Raw genomic sequence first — 18824 nt, forward strand, 5'->3', positions numbered from 1 at the left:
TGGGCTCCATACTCAGTAGGGAGTCTGCTTGGGATTCTCTCCCTCTGATCTTTCCCTGTATTCTCTCTCTCAAATAAATAAATGAATACATCTTTAAAAAGAGAAAGCAAGTTCCTGCTCATCTACCAAGTGCTTTTCCCCAAGTTGCTCAGGCAAATAGATTTGATTTCCTATGTGTTCCCTCAAAGCATTATTGTCATAGCATTATAACCCTTATCGACTTCTAGTAAAATTATTGTTTTAGGTATTAATTTTCTTCAACAAGTTATAAATTTAACCTGATATGAAAAGCTTCCTCACAGCTTTACTTCTCATTGTTCATCTTGGCAGAGCATAACATAACTTGTAGCAAAGATTGGAATCTAAAAAAATACTTAGAAATATCAGTGAGTATACAAATGAGCCATATGAGAGGCCATCTTCACTTAAAATACAAAATTAGTAAATATCAAAAGGTACTTTTTTCCAACAAAATTTTAAGAAAGAACATTTAATAGAAATGTTTTTAAGCAAATTAAAAACACAGGTGTTTAGAGCATAAGTACATAATATGGTAAATTGTTCGAAGGAAATAACCAAAGCAAGTAGAATTTTGGCAATGATTGTTATGTAACACCTGAAAGGCAAAAACAAATCTGTCTTGAAATCTTTAAAATATATTTAAATACAACTCTTGAAATCCAAGAACTAAATTATTATATTCCTCTTCAGGACTGAGAGCAATTCATAAATGTTGTAGTAGGGCCTGCAAAACATGTTGATTTATCTTCTTTGTTAATAATTTACTGGGGAGTATGATGCGTCTTTCTTTCTCTCCTAGACATTGCTGTTTTGGTTTTCTTTTTCTTGATAACAAGGCAATTTATACCCAAAATGGTAGAGAAAAATGCCCCAGAAGACTGGAACATAGCTATCTTCTGTTTGTCCACTGAGGCTCTGTTGGATATTGATTTTAGAATGTTTGGAGCAGTATTCTTTTTCTAACTATTGCTGCTGCTTTCATTTTTGTTTTAGAAAACAAGTCAATATTTCACAATTTAGATATTTCCTCCAAAATAGTTATCCTATGAAGTAGAAATAATGGAGTTCCAAGCTCCCAGAAGTATTCTGGGAATCTGATTAGTAAGGACTACTTGAGTCACTTACTATGAATTGAAGCTCTGATGTATTTAAATAAGATCTAATGGTCTCTAGGTAGTGCTGGTGAACCCATAAACTGTCTGGTATAACTTCCAATCAATGTTTTGCCTAGCAGGAAAATGACTTGTGATATCCGAGGCAAAAGAATGTGTGTATGCATAGGCACCTATACATAGGTGGTATATATGTCTGTGTATATGTATATGTACTCTGAGAAAGTATTTTGATATTATGAGAAATTTTATATCACAATATTTTTTAACATCTCTTATTTTCTCATTACAAATCACATAAATAGAATCTAACAAAAATATTCTTGGCTAGTAGAGATCACAATTGAAATAATGTTAAAACCATTGGTCTTAGCTATGATTTGCCATCACTAATCAAGAAATTAATAATGTAACAAGTAAACATCATAGACCATGCATAAGCATCACTATGTTCCTTTCTAGACCCATTTTTTACCTTTTTTTGCCAGCTAATTGTAACAAGTGAACCAGAAATGAAAATTAACCAAGAATTATACTTTGTGTGGCTTTGTTAGTATATTTGCAATAAAAATGTTTAAAATACACATACAGGTATCCCTTGTTTTTTAAAGTTCATGTCATGCCACTAACTTTTATGAAAGACCTACATTAGTACCTGTCTTTCCTAACTGAAATAAATCCAAAGAGGATTTTTACTTCTACAAAAAAAAGAAGAGCAAAAAGCAAATATAGTAAATATAGTGTTCAACATTTGTTTTGCAAAGAGCCACTCTACAGGTAGCAGCATCCTGAGGGGCCCACGTGGCTTCTTCCTGAGGAACCATACTCGGCATCTCAGCATCAAGCTGCTGTAGCTTTGAATTGCCTATGAACATCTATGTTTTATCTTGGTTATGTTGTGAATCCATTAGCAAGATATATCTTAAGATATCAGAAAAGCCTAAGAGAGGTTAGTGTTGGGGTTTGGGAACTCTCAAAGATGTTTCCATATAAATTAATGGTAATTGCTTCTTTACTTCATGCCATTTCAACTTACAAAAGTTTTCATAGGAGCCCTCTACTTTCAGGTAATGGAGGAAATCTGTATGTGAAATGAAAGCACAGAATAAAAAACTAAGCAAAAAGATGAAACAAACAAACAAAAAATACCCACATACAATAAAAACTAACCCAGAATGGAATAACCTACAATGTCCCAGGATCAAACAAATGACCCTTCAACAGCTAAAAAGCACTATTTCAAATGATAAAGTTCCAGGTCAAAGTAGCTTAAGAAAAAGTCAGCCTTCACGATTGAAATAGTTGGTAAATACAGAGGAGGAGCTGGAACCGGGGAGCAGAATTAGTCACCCCACAATATGACTCTGTGCCATAAAACTTATTTGGGGCTAACCATTTTTGAAAGGCTCTGAAAACAGAGTAGAACTTTTCCTCTTAAAAGACACAGTTACTCTTAGGAGCGAAATCTCTTGTAAGGGGGTGTCCTTCTCTACACCATCTCTAGAAACTCTTATTAATGAAGAATGCAGATTTGGGTACTTTAAAAAAAATTACCCGGGAAATTCTTTATTATATTATCAGTTCTACAATATCATCTTCCTTAAAAAAGATTTAAAACTGGATGACAGATTATTTCCTTTACTGTTGCAAATAATGTAAATTTATCAGCAAAAAGGTAAGTATCGAGTCATTTTTCTTTAAGCATGAACACATAAGGGAGCAATAAAATAGATTATAAACCTCATTTGGCCTGATCTTATAAGAAGTCACTCCAGCTGTCTTCAGTCCTGCTCTGCCTATAGGAAGATTTCCAGGACAGGTTTGTGTCATTCAGTCCACCCACAATAGGTTGGACAGGATAGTCTGTAATAACTGCCAGGATACCACATTGCATTCTGGGCTCCTTGACTGGCATTTGGCTTTACGTTCCAAGAGTACCTCCTTTGTGAATAGTCCTCTACAGTGGCACCAGGAGGAGGGATATGGCCTCTCTGGTAAATGTTCTGATTCTGTGAAATTTTTCTTACTGACTGCTACAAATCTTGGGTCTGACTGTGGAAATGCTGAGAAGGTACTGGGTAACCTTGGGTCTGATGTAGGTTATACCAATGTCCTTGATGAACAGATTTAATAGTGGTGTGGACTGGTTCCATCATATGTGTTGTATCTTTAAAACCACTTGATCTGGATACACTGGAATCCCTATTCCTTCTGATGAGATGAGATCTTTCTGAAGGTCTTCAGTGTAGTTTTGTCTTTCTAAGCAATGTCCACGGCACCTATTGAATAATTCATTTGCATCATCTGGCCTCATGCCTTGTACATCAATCAAATATCTGCAGATGAGACAGCCAGTCCTGTTTAAACCATGGGTACAATGAACACCAATAAGTTTGTCATTGTCTGTATTTTCTTTTAAAAACTCATTAACAGCACATTTGAATTTAAAAATAGTGTCATCATCCACCTGGGTGGATCAGTGATTGAGTATCTGCCTTTGGCTCAGGTTTTGATCCCGGGGTCCTAGGATTGAGTCCCACATCGGACTCCCTGCAGGGAGCCTGCTTCTCCCTTTGCCTATGTCTCTCTGTCTTTCAAGTATAAAAATCTTAAAAAAATATATAAGAATGCAGATTCAAATTTCTGTAACAACAATACCCTTTTTTCCTCTGCTTTTCTGGTAACCTTGCATTACTGGCCTTCCACCAACTCCCAATATTTTTCTTCTGTCTTTAGTTGGAAATAGTATTTAAGGCGATGACTTAGGTCATTTTGGAGAGTTACTTCATTCTCTTGGATATTTCCCATTATACAAGAGGTATTTATGTTATTAAACTTGTGTTTGTTCCTCTCCTGTTAATCTTTTTATTAGCAGGAGAGGAGTGCGGAGGAGTTCTCAGCCAGGAATCTGGAAGGCTGGAGGAAAAATTATTTCTCCTCTCTACACTAGAAATTCAGTATTGCCAATAATGCCTCTTACTCTCTTATTCTGCCCCCCTCACCCTGGCTCTCTCTGCTGCTTTCTGGATGTCAAATTCAGTCTCATCTTTATAAAACATGGGAGCCAGCAGGAGAGTGGGATTAGGAGCCATCACTAGAGATATGAACTAGAGTAAGCAAACAGATATATATTCCACAACTTATAGGAAATTGATTGGATGCCCTTTATTTATAGTCCATATGCAAATACATTTATTTATAAATGTGATATTAAACATATTATTCTACTGTATGCTTTTAACCCTTAACTATCATTCACACCAGTACATAGATGTCAAGCCTATCTTTCGCTTAATTATTTCATAATATGAATTCATAATATGTTTAAATCTGCTACTTACTCGCTATCTAACTTTGAGCTAGTATTTAGTATCTCTACAGCTCATCTTCTTCACCCAAAGAATTGGGACAATTACATTATTATTAGGATATAGAGAAAATTAAATGATTTAACAAATGTAAAGTACTTAGTATATTGCTGATGCATAGTAAGAACCTGGTAAAAGTGATCTACTATTAATTATTATTATTATTTTATCAATTATGCATGAGCATACAGATTCATTTTTCATCACATAAACACCTAAAATAGATATTCTTATATTTATTATTGTGTAAAAATATTTTCCCCTTTAATTAACAGAAATTGAATTAATAGATTAAAAAAAGGTTTGCACATTTAAAATGTTGAGATATTGCTAGATGGTTCTCCTGAAAGGTTGCATCAGTTCACGTATCCATCTCTAGGGACATTTCTCTACATTCTTAACAGTATTAAATTTTTAGATGATTACAAGTAAGTCTGTTTTAAATCCTACCTTTGGATTAAAAATAAATATTCTTTATCACATGCTATCCTAAAATGTTACAAATCCTTAAAAGAGGAATAAAAAGAAAGTTAAACAGTGTTTGGGGACCATAAAAGAAAAAAGTTTTCCAACTGTGAATCCTACTGCTGTTGATTAAGAAGGTATCTGGGGAAGAGTTAAATAATACTTCTGGGGTTACCGGCCTTAGTTGCGAAGTAGAAAATTCAGGAAAAAAGCCAAATGTGTTTAATTTCCCACAATACATCACTTCAACCATCTGTGAGAAAGATAATGTTCTCTTAAAAGGAGAAACAATTACTGAGAAAGGGGGTTTAGGGGAATTACTTGATACTTATTTTGTGTTCTTCAATTAGCTCTTTGTTAATGTATTGCTAAGACATAAAATAATTGATAGCTTGAACACTAATGTTGAACAAAATAAAGAGCCATGACCTAAAATGAAATGATATTTCCATTTATAACTATGGTATAACTTTATTTTGTGCACATGATAAAATTAAAATATGATCTCCATCTTCCTGGATACATGCATGGATATATAGTCAAATAGCTAAGAAAAATCGTATATGTTGACTTACTTAATAAAATATTATTGTAACCTAGATGATAGATCAAAGAGAATGGCTTCTCCAATAGAATGATTTTAGGTAGGATGTTTTTAAAAATACTAATTATGGGAAGTTATTGCTCTTTTCCATTTCATTTCCCTACAGATGAATATTTTTTCAATTTTTTGACATTTTCTCTCTCTCCAGGTTATATCTAATAAATCTCTAGACTCTATTATATATGTATAGCAAGTACTTAGGTTCCATTATCCACTTTATGGAAGTAGAAAAATTTCCAAGAAACACTGCCTCCATGGCAGAAAAAGTCAACTATACAAAGAACAATACCGTAAATTACAGGATCAAATATCTCAGCGAATATGTTCTCCAATTGTACATTAAAATTCATCTCTCTAGTGGTGTTACAAACAACATACTTGGAAAAATTCATAAGAAACTTCAAATTATGTGAAACATTTGGTTTGCAAGGACAGGCTTAAAAAAAAAAATCCTGCGTAAAATTCCTAGAAACACAATTTATGTCCTAACATGCTTAAAGGCTAGGGTTGTCCCAGGCAACAGCAGCTTTTGTTCAGCATATCTGGCTTTGGGTGGATTCATGGACCGTTTGCAATCAGTGTTGAAATGCAGGCTCCAGTGAAAACTGTGAGAAGCTGAGAAATGTTACATGCATAATTCATAGTTCCCTCATCACTGGATGTATGCGTGTGAGGATTCAGGGTTACACTGCTACCCTAGTTCATTGAAAGTATAAATTTGAATATATTCAACATTCTTTTACTCATTTTTAAAATCCCATATCTTTTATTAAAAGGAAGATTTTCTGGAAAGGTATTCTCACTTTTACACTCACAACTTCCTACCATGACCCACACAGCCCTAAATTATCTGCTTTGTATTATTCCAATCTCATTACACATTCTTGTCTCCCTCCTGACTTTTTAGTTACACTGGTCTCTTGACAATTCCTAGAATATTCCAAGCTATTTCCTCACTCAGGACTGTGGATATCACACTGTTTTTTTCCACTTATGGTGGGCAGATTCTAAGATGGCCTCCAGTGATCTCTAATTCCTGAAATTCACATCCTTGTTTAGTTCTTTCTCCTGAGTATGGACTGGATCCTGTAATCAGCTTCTAATGAATAGACTACAGCGATATAATGGAATGCCACTTCAGTGATTAGGTATAAAAGACTGAATACTATTTCTTATTTCTTATTTCCTCTAAGAGAAGCCAGCTGCAGTGTAGTGAGCTGCCCTAAGGAGAGGGCCATGAGGCAGAGCACTGAAGCAGGTCTTTGACCAAAAGTCATCAAAGAACTGAAGTCTTCAGTCCAATAGCTGGTGAGGAACTAATTCTGACTATATCCACATGAGTGAGCTTAGAAGCAAATCCTGCTCCAGTAGAATCTTCAGAAACCACACGAATCAGAGGTTCTCAGAATAGCTGTACCTAGATTCATGACCTGCAGAAACCATGACTAATAAATGTATATTGTTTTAAGCCAATTATTTTTGAAGTAATTTGTTATGCAGCAATGGATAACTAATATGACACCTAAGCTACTCTTCTCTTGGTCTTTGTTTTCTCCTTTTCTTCACTTCTCAGTTTCAAAATCACCTCCTCAAAGAGGCTTTCTTTTATCATTCCAAGTGAAGTATATTATCCTTTACCCTTTATTTTCTATTTAAAAATTTGTTGCATTTCTTACTTAATTACAAAGTAGTATATAGTTTTCTATAGTTTTCACAGTAAAATTGAAAATTAAGGGGAGGTTCTATCCTTCTCTTTTCCATAGTATCTATCACAGTGTCTTATATTTAGTAAGAACTCAATAAACACTTGCTAAATAAGTTATTAACAGATTCCATAACTTATGGAACATATATAATCCATAAGAGTTTAGTTTTTTTTAAATAATTATTATTTATAATTGTTATTATTGGTAGGATATTTAGGTTATGAAAATGACTATGAAAAATAGAATATAATAGATAAGTCGTAGATATGTTATGAACTTCACTCAAATATCTATTTCAAATTTTTCTTTAAATGATTTTGTATCTGTTTAAGATTTATGGGGGCTGACTTTATCTAATAGATAGTGAAGTCATCTTAGATATATGCAAGAAACAAATGAAAGAGAAAGCTTCCAGTATTTATAAAATATTTCATGTCTTCTCCATCTTTAGGGTTCTCACAGAATAGTATTGATGATTAGAATATAGACACAGATATCCATAAAATTTCCTATTATCATTTAAAAGGCTGAATAGTATAACAAGTCACCAAATGTTAAATTTTGATATGTAAAGTAGCATCAAAAATATTGAAGTAAGTTTGAGCTACAGATTTGTGAATCTAAGAATTAAGTAGTGGTCTTAAAATGAAAACATATGTAATCTAAAATTTTTGTAAAATATGACATTGTACATAGAGATTCTTTTATTCCATTTATGGCAATGCCCTCTGTTACTAATAAAATAATCTGTAGTTTTATAAATTGTTTAAATTGAGTTGAAGGGTCAAATAGCCATAACAAAAGATGTTGGTTAAAAAAACAAACAACACAAATGTAAGACACAAACAACACAAATTTTCCTTTTGAAAAATATACCAGAAATGCGGAAATGGGCTATAATTCTCAGATATATTTTATGGAAGATGAAGGATGAATTAAATGATAAAACCAGCTATCTAGGATAGAGGATATACTTCTCTTAACATGAAAATTAAGTCTGTACTAGACTCAAACAGGCTGACTGGCGTTTTTATCCTTGTTCTGCCATTTATTCACTTTATGGTTTCAAACAGTTACCAAACATCCTTGAGCCACTATATGTGAAATGAAGGAAATAGCAGGACTTTTCCTTGATTTGAAGGCTAAGTGGGTTTCTGCACATAATGGTCAGTACCATTATATGCAGTAGCACAGGGCCCATGATAAATAAAAGCTCAATATTATCAGCTATATAATTAATGGGAATTTTTATTATCATTAACTTATTATTATTATCTGCTACCACTACCAAAATAGGAAAAAGAAAGAGAAAATTATATCATATCTATCACAGTGGTAAATAAAACTGAGAATTATATCAGTATGTTGATGAACTGCCATTGATAGTTACCTGTGAACAACAATAAGGTAAAAACTTTTGAAATCCCCTTTGTGAAACATAAGTTATATACCTATATCACAGAGACTTTTCTATAATTCACCACTTGTAATAAAATGTACCAATACAGCATTGGTTGGTTGCACAAAGTAAATATTTATTGAAAATATCATAAAAAATTGTTATAATTAACAATTATATTTATGATCTTCACACTTAAATCTAATTTCTAATACCATAGGGAAAAATAAACATGTCTAGAGACATATCAAAAGGGCATTATATTTTGTCCTTAAAGATAAAAATTCATGATTTCCAAGGTAAACTTAAATTTTTAATGTACATTACAATAGTGATGTGATTATGGATTTGATGATAGATCTGGCTATACAGATCTGATTTTCAATACTCATTTCTGCCAATGTTACTATAAATACCAACAATTTCTCTTTGGCCTCTTCTACACTTAAAGACACTTAGAGTTTTTACTAATTATTTCCTAGAGCTATCTGAAGCAGAACTTCCCACTGCTGCTTTAAGTTGTATATCAATGTTAGATCACAAAGCAACATGATTTGAAATTATTACTGGTTTCTATAGAACAGTTGACAGATTCTTTAACAAAGTGTTTGAGATGTTTGTGCTAACATTTCTTTTTTCAAACTTGCCACTTATCTCTGCCTCTCTTTTTTGTAGCCTTAATGGACTATTGGAAATAATCTGAGCATGCCTTGCATTTCCATGGCTATATACTTTTTCACAAACTCCCACATGGCAAATGTCACTACACCAAAATTTTTAGATCTTTTATCTTCTTCAAGTCTGAGGTATTGTCATCATCTCCAGAGAATCCCCACTCACTTTGTTCCTTGCATATCTTTCACTTCTAAAAAGAGCTAATGACTCCTTTTAGTGTGTGCACTTAATTTTTATCACCAGCAGAGAACAACAGTTGGCAGTTGGCATTTGATTCTTGTATTGTTTTTCCCAAGATGTTATGGTTTCTCTGACAAAGATGTTATATTTTATTCCTCTTACTTTAAGGCTAGCACATAGTTTGGAAGCCATTAAGTATACCTTCAGCTTGATGTACTGAACTGAAACTAATTTCACTGTTATCTTCAAGTTTAGTTTCCAGGGTTTGGTTGTAGGTTTGTTTTAAGCTAGCACAATGGATCATACACAGCAGGAAGCAAAAATATTAATGAATATATGAATGAGTAACTCTTATTCTTGTGAGAAGTAAAGCAGAAAGAGATGAAAAGTCCCTTGCCTTGACCTCCACCACAGGTATGCATACATGTATAGGTGCATCATTTTTTAGAAAAAAACAGTAATATGATTGCCACAGGAAATATCTGACTTATGATTTTTTAAAAGATTTTATTTATTTATTCATGAGAGGCACACAGAGAGAGGCAGAGACAGGCAGAGGGAGAAGAAGGCCCCCTGCAGGAAGTCCATTGAGGGACTCAATCCTGGGATCCCGGGATCACGACCTGAGCTGAAGGCAGATGCTCAACCACTGAGCCACCCAGGCGTCCCCTGACTTATGATTAATAGTTGTGACTGTGTTCTATTCTGACTTTAAAATCTTTATTATTTGAAATAAGACATCAATATCAATATTCCAGGGACACCTGGGTGGCTCAGCAGTTGAATGTCTGCCTTTGATTCAGGGTGTGATCCCAGGATCTGGGATCGAGTTCTGCATCAGGCTCCCTGTGAGAAGTCTGCTTCTCCCTCTGCCTATGTCTTTGCCTCTCTATCTCTCTGGTCTGTCTCTTACGAATAAATAAATAAATCTTTAAAAAGTAAGAAAATATCAACATTCCAAACACGCTTAGGACTATAAATTCCTGAATGATTGGCTCTTATTGACAAATCTGTGGATAGCTAACTTGACTCATTTGATTAGATGCAGCTACTCTTAAAACAACCACCAGATTCTTGTAAATTTTCTTAAAATTTGGAATTCAATTTTTGCTCTATACTGTGTATTTTTAAAATAAATTTTAATGCAAAATATGTCAACAGAGTGTCATGAAAGTAGAAAATTTAGGAAGCAAACATCCTATTTTAAGGCAAAATGTTTGGGATGAGATACTACAAGTTTATATAGTTGGTTTCCATTATAAACAGAACTTTAAAGAGCAAGGTAAAATATATGGAGAAAGTGGAGAGTGCCAGATGAATACAATCAGCAGTGATGATATATGTTTACAAATGTATGCAGTTATATCTATATGCATGTGCATAGATATGTATGTATATATGTATAATGGCATGAATAGTGAGGAAACAAACTTTTGATTGGATGATAGACTCTTAGATTCTACACACCTATGTATATGCTTCTGAGCCAAGGGAAGGTATTGGTAAAGGCATCAGCTTTTCAAAAACTTAAGAGCTAGTGTATCAAGAGTAAGAACTGTTTTGTTTGTTGTTATTGTTGCTGTTTTTGACTCAAACAAGAATGTTATTCTTCAGGAAGAATCAGCTGGATATAATCACCATAAGACAGAGCAAATATGCAAATATCAAGATTTGCTGAAGAATGTTTCAGAAAAGTCAGCTGAACTTGCTGACTAGGAAAGCATTTGCATATAACAAGTGCTTATTTTAAAATATCATTTTTGAAAAATCATGGATCTTAAATAGCTACATTGCCAAGGAAGAAAAATAGAAACTTAGCTATAAAGCAGACAAATAAATTATTAGAGTCTCACTTAATGCTCAGCGATAAAAAAGTTATTATTGGATTGTAAGAACAAGGAATCATTGAAGAAAAAAGAGTCAGAATGGAAAACTTACTCTCCCAGCTTTTACCACACAAATACTCTCAGAAATAGGCAAATTAAATGATAATGAAAATGTTTGAGATGGATAAGCTCAGCTTTGAATCTTTGCTGGTGTTTCAGCTGGATATCCTGTCCGAGACTCCGCCTGTCCATTTGTAACATGTATTATTAAAAACTTCCCCCTACCCTGTGACTACACACTAATAACAATACTTAGGGAATAACTAATGTTCTTCCAATGATCAGCTCTAGGATTAGAGTATACAAAAAATTTTAACTACTATTATTTTAGATTTTGTCCAAGTGACCTTGACACCATTTGTCAATTTCAGTATAATATGGTTTTGATTTATCCTCTACAAGTACATATAATTATTCCTTATTGATAAAGTAGAAAGAAGAAATGCATACCTCCATATATTTATAAATGGTACAACCTTACTCTAAGGTAAGATTGTGACCCCCCTTGAATAAATCTCTTTCCTTCCATTGCTTCCAGGAATAATTCATTGATAAGCATGAGGTATGATCCTCAAAAGAAAGAGGTTCTTAAAATAACACTGAGAACATTTTTAAAGACTGTAGAATTATACAAGAGAAGTTTCTTCCCATATACCCAATTAGTCTAGAAGAGACAAAGAATAAAGGAAGAATCATTTCTTTTAGAAAATACATGATACTGAGGTGATGCATATCCCCATTGTTCTATCTCAGCTACCTAAACATGATTTTTTCAAATGAAAAAGAAACAGAGTAAATTCTGCTCACTGAAAAGGACGATCATTTTTTCAAGTTCACATTATACCTGTTGCTCTAACTTACTGAATACAGTGAAGCACCTAACCTTTTCTTGTCCTGTTACCACTCAAGATAGCATTTGTTCAGGCTTCACAATAGCAATTATTAGTAATGATTTCAACTGAAGACCTTTTGTTATCTTGGTTTAAAACTGATGTAGGATATACAAGTGTCTACAGAAAAAAGAACAAAAAACAACTTCCGGAAGGCTCAGCTTCAAAACAGCCTGATTCTTTGTAATATCTATAATTAAAGTCTCTGAAGAGAATACAACTTCAATTATAGTGAGTCCTAACAATCCATAGGATGAAATCACAATAAGTAAAACCTTCAGTAAAATAGGAGAACCAACTCTCAAAGAAAATAAGTGACCAACAATTGGATGCTAAATTTGGGAGGTGAATTGTTTTATCAAGAGATATTATTAGGGAAAGTACAAATGGACACAAATGGGTATTATGTATTCTGTAAAATATGAATTTAACTGCCATTTAGATATAGTCTCATGACTTCAGGATCACATCGCTGACACTTCTTTCTACATTTTTTTATAAATCTTTTTTTTTAAGATTTTTAATTTATTTATTCATGAGAGACACAGAGAAAGAAGCAGAGACATAGGCAGAGGGAGAAACAGGCCCCTCTTGGGGAGCCTGATGCGGAGCGCAATCCTGGGACCCTGGGATCAAGCCCTGAGCCGGAGGCAGATGCTTTTTGTTTGTTTTGGTTTTGTTTTTGTTTTGCTTTTTTACACTTTCTTATTCTCTACTTTTGAAGATCTCCTTTCTGAAGACACTACCTATTTATCTACCTCTATATTGATAGGATTAGTGATAAACCAGGAATAATTTTTCTCTATGTCTGTGCTTCAGAAACTTTAACGTGCATGGGAATTCCATAAAAATTTTGTTAAAATTTAGATTCTGATTCAGCAGGTTGGGGGTGGAGATAATGATTCTACATTGCTATACGTTCCCAGATGATGCTGATACTACTTGTCCACGGACCACACTTAGAGTAGCATGGTTCTGTGTGATCTGCAGTAGGAAAAATGCATGTTATACAGAGCTGGGCCAATAATCACTAGCCTTGCCAGTTGCTGTAATTAAAGTCTTAAGCCATAGGAACTTTAATTATGATAATTCACAAACTTTCGAGAAGAAAGAAGCGATAGAGAACTGGACAATAAACTGCATTTCTTATTTGATGAATGACAACAAATAAATTTCTCCAAACCTATTTTTTATAATCTGTATAATGGGACCAAAAATACCTACCTTACAGTATGTAAAGATTATGTGAGATACTGTGTTGAAGGCACTTATCACAGCACCTTGCACACAGTAAGAATTTAATAAGGGACATTACTTATTTACTAGTAAATACTATTATTACTATCATCAAAATAGAATATTGAAGACCACAGGGAAAATCCAGACTAGTGTATCTACTACATAAGTGAGGAAACTGAAGCCCAGCAGTGGAAATGACTTGTTCAGGATTGCATAACAAATCAGTAGTGAGCTGAGGTAGGAATTTTATCTCTTTTTCATACAACTAACTCATTAATTCACCCATTCATTCATTAAAACATTGTAGTTAGTATGCTGTGAATACAAAATGAGAACATATGACACCTTGCTTTCAAGGAACATTGAAGAACTGTTTTCCACTACAAGGGCATTTTAAAAAGTATACATAAAACTTGCTTTAATAAAGGAGTAGTGGCTATAAAGAAGGAGCATCAGAAATGTAAATGGAAACTTTCATTAAAATTTAAATAAAAATCCAGAGTTTGTTAAGTAAGTATGAGAAAGGAAAATATTTTAAGCTGAAGGATCAACATGAGCAAAGGTAAAAGTCAGATTGCAATGGTGGCAGGAGCTTGATATATATATACCGTACTCAATTATGAAGGATTGGAATAGATGAGATTGCATTGTGAAGCAGAGGGATTGAGTTCACCATTAGGAGACCCAGTCCAGTCCTCTGTAAATATTGCCATCTATGATGTTCTACAATTTGTGAGTTAGTTGTCAACATCTAACATTTGGGAATTTTCACATGAACATACTATTTTTTAGTTTCCTTTTTAAATTCAGAAAAAACTTAACATTCTAGATATGCTCCTCCATGTAGAAAAGCTTAATTAGAACTAGGTGATGGGTGTCCCTTTTTAATGGTTTATCTGTTTCTCAGACTCAAATTCTTATTGATGTATACATGAATCCTTTAGGCCTTTGAAATCTATGACCAAGGCAGCTTATATATTATATCTTTTCTACTTTTAACTTTGAACAGCACTGAGCTGCTTAGAACCTGAAATTCTTGGCCAGTGGAGGATGTATCAAAGTGACCTATTTTCTAAATACTTCTTTTTCTGAGAAAGTCAGTCATTGATTCCAACAAGATGTATTTTGATGTGAGGACTTCTCTTGATTATTGTCTACTACCTAAAAGGTCAAAGTCACAAGTTCTATCTCCTTGAATACAAGTCAATTTACTTGATCTATGATTATCATTACCATTAAGCTATCATTTAAAATTTTAAGAAATACATAAATTTCAAAATAAAATATTCAGGTAAGTCAATTGGTAATTATCTATATTAATATTCAAGTTTCTATATAAATAGTAAGAAAGTAAGTGGAAAACATATAGATAATCCCCGAGTAAAACTCATATGTAAGAATGAGTATAAAAAGGGTACAGATGGGTACCCTTTTTATAGATGGTACAAATGGGTACAGATATGACAAAGATAGCTTTGTCAAAAGATAGTTCCATATACTAAGTGCTGAAACATATTTTCAGAAAGGGGGAAAAAAAGTCTTTTAATTATTTATCTAACTTTATTCATAATCTTAAATAAAATTCCCCAAAGTAGTTCATTTTTATGAAATCATCAAATTACACTAAGATATTTGAAACCAGATGGGCAATTTTATTGGTGTTATTTATTTGAATGTAGAAAATACATTTAGTTATTCATTTCGTATTTTAGAAGAGATGCAACTGCTAGTGTGATTTCTGAAGGAATAATACATGTTTATTCAACTCATGTTTTGGAGAAAAAATAATATGGAAAAAGTATTAATGGGACTGCTTCTAGTATTTGTTGGCATAGAATAAACGAGGATAATATTTATGCATTTAGTCAGCAAAGTAACACTTTTCTGAAACTCAATGGTCAAGGAGAACTCACTATTCTTTTTTCATTTGTTTTTTGCTCTCATTAAAAGTAGACAAATTGTGTACTACTTCCTATTGTTTTCATATATGTTAAAGGCATTATACTTTTTGATGGTAGTTTTTGGTTGCCATTTTGGGATGCTATTGCCATTTGGGATGCTATTGTCATGGTAAAGCATGATGACCTTACAAAATAGCATATAGTTTAATAGTACATAGACTTAAGTATGTACATATGTATGCATGTATGTATATTTTTTACAATTTTACTGAGACACAATTTATATAGCATAAAATTATGCATTTTAACTGTACAACTCAAAGATGTTTGGCAAACTTAGGTGTCTTGCAACTATCACCATGATCTAATTTTAGAACATTTTCATCACCCCAATTAGATTCTTGAATTTCTTTATACTTAATTCCCATAGTCATGCCCAGCTCAGGCAACTGCTAATTTACTTTCTGTATCATACAATTGCCTTTTCTTGAGATTTCATTCAGAAGGACTCATATGTGATCTTTTGTGTTTTCTTTCACTCAGCATAATGTTTTTGAGGTCCATTCATTTTGTATCATACATTAGTATTTTATTCTTTTTTACCATATAGATATACATATTTTGTTTACTTACCCACCAGGCTGAGCATTTATCCTTTTTTTTTCATTTAATTCACAATATTTCGTTGGTTCCATTTAAAATGGTTCATATCTTAATGACAATCTTAGTATTTCCCTGTTCTTGAAGAGGAATGTGAAACATGTATCTGGATCCCCTTTTAAATCTAAAGTTGGCCAGACCCTGATGATTTTGCATTAATAAACTATCTAATGAAATAATTTACTTATTAGCCAAATATAGTATAATTTAATTTCATTGTGACCCCAGATTTTACTGATGTGAAAATTTTTCCTGGACACAAGTAATGATTTTTCTAGACACTGTCACACAAGCAGGGCTTGCTGTTGCATGAGCCATGAGGAAGAGGTTTGGTGAAAGAATTACAAATGAAAAAATCCATTAATAAAAAGAGCATACTTAAAGATATTCCATTTTTCTAGCAGAGGTCAGAAGGAACTGTTTTGTTCAGCAAAGCTTTAATGCTTCATGAACACACAGAAAAGCTAATCCCAGGCTAGTTAAAAATGCCAAGTTCATGCAATGGCAAAAGAAATGTTATACCACTTATGGATTTGTGGAGAGCAAAAAAAAAAAAAAAAAGACAGAAAACATTACAAAATGTGTTGTTCTATATGCTAACAGGCTTTAGAAGAAGTTTCAGTCTGTTTATAATCAAAATGCTGATATTGGCTGACATATACTCAGAATGTGTAAACAGAGAACAGAGAAGCAAAAGAAGGTGTAGAAGATTAAGCAGAGTATTGTATAATTTATGAACCCCTGGAAAATGATAGAGTATAACAGAAAACAACTGAGACTCATTATCTGTACTCTACATAGAAAAGAGAAACTGAGTAGCACCCAGAAATATTTTTCTTATAAGCCGCATATACTTAATTTGCAATTAGTTTTTTGTATTCATAGATTTTATGATTTTACAATTGAAAAAATATTTTCCACACTCTCTTCTCTTTTTACATTTATTTGAAAGCAAAGGAAATCCCAGTAAAAAGAAACAAATGTGAAAATCTTGATTCTTCCTTGACATGTCATTCAATGATGTATCACGTCAATGGTTTTATTGTCTCTGGACAAAGTCTAAGTTCTTAACATTTGTAAGCAGTTAAACATTTGCTTCATTAAACAAAGCCCTTAGAATACAAAATATCTCTATACAATAGGTCGAGGGCAGTGCTTTTGTTGTTCTAATCTACTGAATTGCTAGAGAGAGAAATGGTATCTCCCAGAAGGAAAATAAAACATTATTGCCGAAATATTTTACTTTTCTTAGCAGTTATTTTTCTTTGGGATCAAGAGTTTTGATATTTTGTTTCTAAAGATATAACCATTCTCTTGTATTTTGGGAAAATATATAATTACATTGTTTAGAAATCATCTTCTTAATTTTGGATAGATTTTTATTCCAAAATTCTTAACATGCCAATGTCATAAATGGTGCTTAGACTTTGTTGAGCCACTCTAGAGTTTCTTGGTATGAAAATGTCTTAGTATATCTCTCAAAATGGTCCCTTAAGATCTGAGAAATGAATGTCTGCCAGTGATAGTCTATCATTTCTAAATGATATACTTTCTCAGATGCTTTGGAATTAATTCACCCATTCATTCTACAAATATGTATTCAACTTTTACTATGTTCCAGGAGTACAATAAGCAACACATAGTAGGTAGATGACATATATAGAATGTTAGTGACCATGATAATAGAAAGAAATATGTTAGCAAAAAGGAATATTAAATGTGGGAAAAGATGAAATATAAGATAAGGAGGCCTTTAGAAGCCTTTAGAAGGTAAGGGAGTTTTCCCTGGGAGTATCTGCTGGAAATGGATTAAATCAAAGGGACCAGGCAAAGGCTCTGAAATAGGTTTCATAAATTCAAACTATATCTATCCACAATCCACAGCTCCCCACCCACTTTTCTACCACCATGGTTCAGCCACCAACCTGTCTCCTGGCTTATTGCAAGGCCCTAAAACTGGTCTCCTTACTTACTCAATGCTGAGGTCCCTTTGCTAGCAAAGAGCAAGGATAGAAGTAGGGAGACCAGGAAGGACCTAGAACATAGGGGAAGCCACTCAATAGGGCAAAAACAAGTGGATTTGGGAGAAGAAATTCAGCTTTGAATAAAACTCAGATAACTATCTGAGATGTCCATCAGACATCTAAGTAGAGATGCAAGTCAGCATTTGGATATATGTATCTGGAATTCAGTGCTCAAGTCTTATTAGGAAATATGATGTTTGGGAATTATCATTTTATAGGTGATATTTGAAGCCATGGGACTGGATGGATTATCTTTGTAGTGAGTATAGACAGAAAAGAATAAAGGTCTAGGGACTGAGCTCTTTAAAATGTGGAGGTCTGGGTATCCCTAGGTGGCTCAGCGGTTTAGTGCCTGCCTTCGGCCCAGGGCGTGATTTTGGAGTCCCGGGATTGAGTCCCACGTCGGGCTCCCAGCATGGAGCCTGCTTCTCCCTCTGCCTATGTCCCTGCCTCTCTCTCTCTCTCTCTCTCTCTGTGTCTCTCATGAATGAATAAATAAAATCTTTAAAAAAATATATGGAGGTTAGACAGATGAAAAGAAATCCATGAAGAAACTGAGAAGGAACTATGAGAAATGCTAAAATAAAAACGAGGCAAGTGTGTGCATTGGAATCCATAAGGAGACAACCTTGTAGGTTTGATTTCAACCCTCTTCTGCCCCGTATTTCCCCTTAGGGCTAAGTCCAGGGACCAG

General features: G+C 33.5%; 1 protein-coding gene, 1 long non-coding RNA gene and 1 pseudogene across 8 annotated transcripts in view; all 3 read right to left on the bottom strand.

Annotated features, from left to right (window-relative positions):
* The window catches only part of LOC144312683 (uncharacterized), a 2041845-nt gene that overhangs the window by 273283 nt on the left and 1749738 nt on the right, over positions 1-18824 (bottom strand). The window lies entirely within an intron of this gene.
* Positions 1-18824, bottom strand: part of LOC144312681 (uncharacterized) — a 137524-nt gene that overhangs the window by 86685 nt on the left and 32015 nt on the right. The window lies entirely within an intron of this gene.
* LOC144311994 (RNA/RNP complex-1-interacting phosphatase pseudogene) lies at positions 2695-4225 on the bottom strand (annotated as a pseudogene).

The sequence above is a fragment of the Canis aureus genome, chromosome 4, assembly GCF_053574225.1.
Source record: "Canis aureus isolate CA01 chromosome 4, VMU_Caureus_v.1.0, whole genome shotgun sequence".
NCBI lineage: Eukaryota > Metazoa > Chordata > Mammalia > Carnivora > Canidae > Canis > Canis aureus.